Here is a 7,360-nt window from a genome sequence, read left to right on the forward strand (position 1 = left end):
ATGAGTAACTTTTGTTAGGGGTGCATAAAACCCTAACATCTTCCGTGTACACCACATATAATAGTACCTTTGAAAATGCACCTTCCTTGTCTTTCTCTATTGCCACAAATGAGTAAGGCTTGAATTGGAGTCGTGGCTTCAGGGAAAAGTCGACAACAATAAGTGTAGCCATTTGAATCAACAAGCAAAAATGATAACTTAAGATTGCAAAATACCTTTGATCACTTTGTCACTAGGGTTTGCACAAGAGATCTTTCACACACTATAGCTCTTGAATTTGCAAGATCACAAGTGATCAAAATGAATGGAAAAACACAGTTTATTCGTTACCTTCAAATACTTAGGGTATTGCATTGAATGTACTTGACCATTAGATACTAAAAAGTTGCTACACTGTATTGATAAAGATAAAAAAAATACCTCCACAAATCAACACAAAGACTTGGAAAGTTCCAAAATTCCTTATTAACATCTATCATGCTAAAAACAATCTAGCATCTAAACCATAAGGGGGTTCTTAAGATTTTCAATCAAATCTCCCCCTCATATAGTGCACTTTATCTTGTTTCCGAAGGAAACATCTGCACCACCAAGAGGTACAAACACATTATTTGCCTTGTCTTCTACATTATAATCATATTTCTTCACCCATAACTTCTGCATATTCTCCTTTATGTCATTGGCATCAATCTTATTTTTTAGAGCAGAGGTCTTCTCATTCTTTCCTTTGCAATACCTAGCAATGTGTCATATTTTTTTGCAATTGTAACAAGTAGGACCTTGTTGTGGACCACTTCCATTCCTTTTGACATTAGTGTTGAACACTATCGGATACTAAGAGGGTGAGGTGAATCAACATAAATTAAAACTTGATCAGATTTAACCTTTAACTAAACATTCATTCCATCTACCATATGCATGGAAGTAAATCGCTGAAAGTATAAAAACAACCACACATGAACACCAAGATTTTTACATGGAAACCCCAAATTAGGAAAAACCATGGTGAGAATAATCTCACTATATGATAATCAAGCTATAATGTTTAGGCCAAAGGTTAAGGAGCTCATTGCCCCTGAGATGACTTGCGAGACTAAGATGCACAACCGTTAGGGCAAGATACAATAAAGACTTACAAACACTAAAGATAACTTCTTCAAGAAAAGATACAAAACTTCTTAGAGATTAGTATTAATAGGATTGAAGTGCAAAGAATCGTATTCATTGAAATGCTGATCACAGTTCATTATTCAAAACACATCAAAAATTTTCTTCAATATTGTTCTATTATACTTATGAACCTCTATACTTCTTCACATTCATTTCTTACAACATTATTGTTGGAATCAAAGAACACTGGGAGGAGGGTGGGGTGAATCAGTGTTTTGCAATCTATTAATCTGATTCTTCAACCATCTAATGCAAATCAACAAAAGAAAGATGCAAACACATAAAACAAATATCCACAACACCATAACACCAAATTTATACGTGGAAAAACCGGTTAAGGGAAAAACCACGGTGGGATTGAGACCCACAATATTAATATACTCTATCAGAAGTATAGAAATATTACATAAGGGGAATGCACATGCATTTAAACACACTGCTCAAATTACAATAAGGGCTACAACCCCAGTAGGCTTACTACCTTACAATCATTTACAATGATTACAAGAAGTAATGAACTAAAGAATAGCATCTGCAAATGCCTGGAAATAGTTCCAGTTAAGCTCAAAATACTTAATCTTACTCTGCTTTGCTACACTGCTCTGTTATGATGTTTTGCTATATTCCGGAGCACAAATCCTTTACTTGCGCATGTGAAACTGCGCATAATCGCTCACAAATACTTTTCACACAACCACCGATATAAAAAATGATCATATCAACCGGTCTTTTATATCCGCAACATCAAATTATGTCTTCTTCATGTCGGCTCAAAAACACCTAACACACAAATTAAACGTGTATACCAAGTCGGCTCAATCTGAACTCAAATGCACATGCGAACCAAAAATAATTGTCCACACGCTTCCCACATGTCAGCTAATCATCCCCAAACACAAAATCAATCACTGAAACCAATCCATATAATCCGCACAATGATTAACCACACGAGACTGCTGATGAACATTGTTCTACCAAAAAACCTATATACCAGACCTTCCAACTCACTCAAGAATTATCACTGGAGGCCACAAACCTGTAATATAGTAGATAACACATCCATGATGCTTCTCGGAGATCCGCAACGCAAAATATTCAACACAGATGAAACACTAACCAAGATAGTGCATACTACCGGATATCTTGTTCAATCTCATCGAACCTCACCAAAGCTCAATCACACTTCTGGTATGAATAAATCATGAATTGTAGATGAGATTTTTGACATCAGTTGCCATCAATGACAACATCTGATCATCCATGCAGTGTCTCTTGCCAACAATCTCCCCCTTTGGCATTGATGGCAACACTTAGTGAAAAATGACTAAGTGTCAGAGCAAGACCAAAATGCTATACACTACAACCAAAACTCCAAAAGACTCCCCCTAAGCTTATTACAACATTTTTCACTCTTTTACACTCCCCCTTTGACATCAATGACAAAGATGGGGTTCCAGATGTCAAAATTTAAGCCAAAATTATATATACACAAGCCTTACAAAAATTAGAAGATATATGCACAAGTATTCTTCAATGAATCCAAGTGGCTATCCTAGTCCTTCTTGAGGCATTCTAAAACCGTTATAAGCCCACTGAACAAATATGCTTGTGTCTTTGCTTCTTTGAGATCTGTTGGTTCACTGCTGGCCTGAGCAGCCTGAGCATCTGTTAAGACACTAAACATAGTGTCCAACTTGGGAGTAATATGACTCCGAAGTTCACTAACTCTGCCAATTATTCTTTCCCTATCATAGCCCAAACTCCTGATCTTTTCAAGTAAGAAAATTTCTTGCTCTTCATGACTGCTCATAGATACTGACAAGGGATCAACTGACTACAATATGCAGGTTAACTCATCCTCATGTTGCTTAGACTTTTTATCTATATCCTCAGTGAATTTTGATAGAGATAGGCATGATTTGTATATGTTTCCTCCTTCAGATAATGCATCCTACATACCTTTGACACAAGTATCTAATGTGGCTCTATCATCAACAATCATCCTCTTTAGTGTCTGGAGCCTTTTTGCATTGAAGTCATTCTGAACCTTCACCTCAACAGATTTGTCAAATGATTCAAAGTGAGTGTCCATTGAATTGATCAAACTTTTTAATTGACCGGAAGGGGTGTCTGAATTTCTCTTAAAAAATGTGGGCATAAGTTTTTCTAGAACAACAAATGCCAGTGTAAGCAGCTCACTGTCTTCAGTGTGAGACTTTAGGAGATCTTCATTGGCCTTAGCTTGAGCAAAAGATGCTAATTGAAGCTTCTGGATGGGGGACAGAGAGGCAAGGTTGATTGGACCTTGTATAAATTTCAGATCATCAATAGGTTGCTTGCCCTTCACTGCTCCTACAGTGTCTCTTGCTTCAATTTCAACTTCAACCTTAACCTCCACCTTCTCCTTTGTTGCTTCCTTCTCTACATCAACCTTAGTTGGGACTGCATCCTTCTCAGTTGTCTCAATAGGATCAACAATGTCAATCAGAGGATTCTGAGCATCCTCAACCTCATTATCATTACCTACTTCTCCTTGACCCTTATCAACTGCATCATCATTTCTAGCACATTCAGGATCATTCACCTCTGTCTGATTAGTTGTCTACACTTTTAGAATAGAAGTATCATCCTTTGCTTGCTCAGTTTCCAGATCATCTTGAGTTTTCTTAGGGATAACTTCATATTGATTATGAAGCAAAACTTTTCTCAAAATTTTCTCAGCATCTTTTACAACTTCATCTATTTTCCCTATCATTATCTTATTTACTCTAGTTTTGCTATGGAACTCATTCTTTGCTAACTTAAGGATTCTTGCAATTTCCTCCTTAGATATTACGGAGCATAAATTAACTAGCACATATTCTCTTAGTCTCTCTTCTTCTTCTTTTGCAGTTACTCTCCTCATATCCAATACATCATATAGACTCTTTGGTATTTCAGACATTAATTCTATTAAAGCTTTGCAATATACATTCAAATATTCAATGGTAGCTTCTTCTAGAGTCCTTTTACCATTCTCATCAAAATTGTCATACCACTCTAATAATGGTTTCAAATTCCCATTCTTTACCACCTCGTTCACTATTTCATTTAGGGACATAGGAGGTTTAATAGTAAATCTTGCTTGCTTTATTACCTCATCTATTTTGGATGCCTTTGGTTTCTTGTTGGGCTTTGCTCCATCTAATGGTTTCTCCTTTGCAACTTTAGAGGCCTTAGCTACTTTTTGCTTTACCTCCTTAACAACTTCATCTGACTCTGTCTCTTCATCATCCACAGTGACAAATCTAACTGTCTTCTTTCTCTTCTCACCACCACCAAATGACTTGGTTGATCATTTGGATGGTTTTGTAGGACTAGAGGAGGGAGTGGTGCTTCTTGATTGCTTAGGCTTAGGTGAAACAACTTCCGGTTTGGCCTTCTTAACAGTCTGCTCTTCAGAGAGGATGTTCCTTTTCCTTGCCTCCCAGACCGCCTCCTCATAAATCCCTATACTCTCCACATAAGATTCTACTTCCTTCCTGACCTTCTTCTAGATTTCTAGCCTTTTGAATTGTTGGTGTATTTTTAGGATCTTCTTTGCATATGTACCAAACCTTTCCTCCGAGGGATCTACTGGCTTGCTTAATAAGTGTTGTGCATATAGTTCCAAAATTTGCTCATTTACTTCATACCCCATGGGCATGATCCAAACAGTCTGAGGCTCAATAGCCTCCATCAAGCACTGAATCAGTATCCACCATGAAACAGATGGTATCTTGGTACTTCTCAACTACAAACTTAGGGATTCTTTCCCTCTCATGCATTTCCTTTTGAAAATTCTTAAAGTAACCCCAAAGATTAGCATTCCAGACCTTTGAATCACCGAAGTTATACAAGTATTCTCTGATTTGCACACCTACAAGTCTATCAAAAGCCCATTGAACCCGCCCAACTCCCGAAACTTCATTCATGAAGTAGAAAAACAAACACAGGATCAGAGTTCCATACTTGAATGGATGTTTCTTATTTTCTTTGATCTTCTTCAAGTTCTTTATTAGCTCACTCCGAAGCAATTCAAATAGATCATACTTCTTGTTTTCTTTCATCATCTCATATGCAACATAGATGGTTGTTCTGAAAACAAAATTTTCCCTGCTGGAGTAGTAAACCTTGTACCCAACCACCATTGAAGTGAATTTGACATCATACTCCAGGATATCATTGATAGTCATTTCTCTTCGATCAAATTTTGATCTGGTTGCATTTGTAAAAATATCGTTCTTCACAACCTTCAATGAGGGCAGCTCTCCGAATGAACATAAACCAGTAACAACCCTAATGGCGTTCTTCGTGATCTTGAATGGTTTATTTAGCAACATGAATTCATCATGCATTATGCTCAATATGTATCGAACCCATTTGGGTTCATCAAACACCAGAAATATGACAAACTGAGGAAAACCCCTTATCCTCTACAACTTTGAATTCAGGTTTTAGGTTACCAACCTCATCTGCCATCTACTTGGCGTATAAATTCATCATTTGTGCGCTTCCAAGCTCCTCAATATTGTAATGTGTGAAAACCCTGAAATCCTCAATATGCAAAACACCATGTGGAATAGACGAGAATGCGCTTTTCAGATTGTCCTCCATGGAAATGAATGGATTCTTTTTGAAGTCTGGCTGAGCCCTTTCAGTGATGTCAACAACTAACGAAGTTGTAATTCCAGAGGCAACCATTTTCAGGAGTTCAAGCTTCAAACTTAAAAAAAAATCACTGAGAAATACCTTGTCCACCGGAATAGGGTTTCTAGCCAAATCCCCTGAGAAATCTTCTTTCATGCTTATACTCTTCAAACATGCTTATACTCTTCTGGAAATCCTTCAAAAACATCTACAATCATCAAATACAACTTCTACAACATGTCAGAATCAGACACAGATTTCAAACAGGGGGTTTATAAGATTTTCATGAAAACTCCCCCAAGGTCGGATGCCTTAGCTTAGTTACTGGATGAAGTTCCAGCACCAGAATCAGGTGTGGACCCACTCCCTGCATCAGTATCGCTCTTCTTAACCCATGTATTATTTATTTGATATCGAATCTCTTCAACTTTTTCTTTGCCCTTATCACCTGCCTTCACAGTCTTGTTCTTGTCTACCGAACCCTTCCTATTCACATTTATGCTTTTGCAGTATTTTGCAATGTGACTAGATTTGTTGCAAGAATAGCAAACAACATTTCCTTGCATAGGCTTGAAGTTCATCTAATTTTCTCTTGATTTGCATTTATTAGCAACATGTCCAAACCTACCACATGCATAGCATCTAACATTTCTTCTATTTGAAAATTGTTCATCACACTTTTGCATTCATTTGACTTATGTACATACTTATTGCATTTGAAACATTTATCGAAAAAAGATGGACCATTATTATTCATCCTATTTCTGCATTGATTAGTCATGTGACCAAATTTATTGCAAACAAAATGCTTAGCATTGAACTTATGAGCATTAGGTTGCCTTACCGAAGGCCTTCTAGAATTGTTCTTCTGGTGTGCTGATTTGGTATTGCCTTGACTAGATCTAGAGCTTTCACTTTTCTCAAATCCAAGACCTCTTATGTCATTAACATTCTTCTGACTTTCAAACATCTCATTAAGCTTAGTTGAGCTGATTGTGTACTTTTCCTTGTACTCATTTGCAACTTCAAAATCATATCTAATAAGAATGATCTACGTTTCAAGATCTTCCTCATGTTGTCTGGAGTCTTGCAGGTCAAGCTTCAGTTGTCCATTTTCACATTCAACTCTGCAACATTCTTCAGATTTGTATTTCAATAACTGAGCAAGATTCTCCTCATTCTTCTTTCTTTCCTCAATCTCCTTTGTCAATTTCATCACAATAGATTCCATCTCATTCTTCTGAACTGCATTATCTCTAGCAAGCTTCTCATACTCTTTTGTCTTCTCTTTCAATGCTTGGTCATCAATGCTTTGGCTATCTTTTTCCTTTAGCTTATCAACAAGTTCCTTTCTCTTCTCTCATTGATCTTTGAAAGATTGGATGAAGTTCTCAACATCCTTGAGGTTTGCTTTTATTTGTCGGACCTCAACTTGGGCTTGATCAAGATCCTCAAGTGCCACAACAAGCTGATGTTTGAGACAACCGAAATCCATTGATTCACCTTCCTGGATCTTCCTCAA

This window comes from Cryptomeria japonica, chromosome 6 (assembly GCF_030272615.1).
Source record: "Cryptomeria japonica chromosome 6, Sugi_1.0, whole genome shotgun sequence".
Taxonomy (NCBI): domain Eukaryota; kingdom Viridiplantae; phylum Streptophyta; class Pinopsida; order Cupressales; family Cupressaceae; genus Cryptomeria; species Cryptomeria japonica.